The sequence below is a fragment of the Austrofundulus limnaeus genome, unplaced genomic scaffold (assembly GCF_001266775.1).
Source record: "Austrofundulus limnaeus strain Quisiro unplaced genomic scaffold, Austrofundulus_limnaeus-1.0 Scaffold501, whole genome shotgun sequence".
NCBI lineage: Eukaryota > Metazoa > Chordata > Actinopteri > Cyprinodontiformes > Rivulidae > Austrofundulus > Austrofundulus limnaeus.
Genome location: NW_013952903.1, coordinates 88973 through 89532, shown reverse-complemented (window position 1 = coordinate 89532; position 560 = coordinate 88973). Strand labels below are relative to the sequence as shown.

General features: G+C 53.0%; 1 protein-coding gene across 1 annotated transcript in view; it reads right to left on the bottom strand.

Annotated features, from left to right (window-relative positions):
• parp4 (poly (ADP-ribose) polymerase family, member 4) overlaps positions 1-560 on the bottom strand; it is a gene marked incomplete in the record, with an annotated part of 45772 nt that overhangs the window by 18424 nt on the left and 26788 nt on the right.

Genomic DNA, 560 nt, shown 5'->3' with positions numbered 1-560 from the left:
CAGACCAGAAGAGTCGAGTCAGACCAGAAGAGTCGAGTCAGACCAGAAGAGTCAGACCAGAGGAGTCGAGTCAGACCAGAGGAGTCGAGTCAGACCAGAGGAGTTGAGTCAGACCAGAAGTGTCAAGTCAGACCAGAGGAGTCAAGTCAGACCAGAAGAGTCGAGTCAGACCAGAAGAGTCGAGTCAGACCAGAAGAGTCAGACCAGAGGAGTCGAGTCAGACCAGAGGAGTCGAGTCAGACCAGAAGTTTCGAGTCTGACCAGAAGAGTCGAGTCAGACCAGAAGAGTCAGACCAGTAGAGTCGAGTCAGACCAGAAGAGTCGAGTCTGACCAGACGAGTCGAGTCAGACCAGACGAGTTGAGTCAGACCAGAGGAGTCGAGTCAGACCAGAAGAGTCAAGTCAGACCAGACGAGTCGAGTCTGACCAGACGAGTCGAGTCAGACCAGAAGAGTCGAGTCTGACCAGACGAGTCGAGTCTGACCAGACGAGTCAAGACAGACCAGAAGAGTCGAGACAGACCAGACGAGTCAAGTCAGATCAGAAGAGTCAGATCAGAA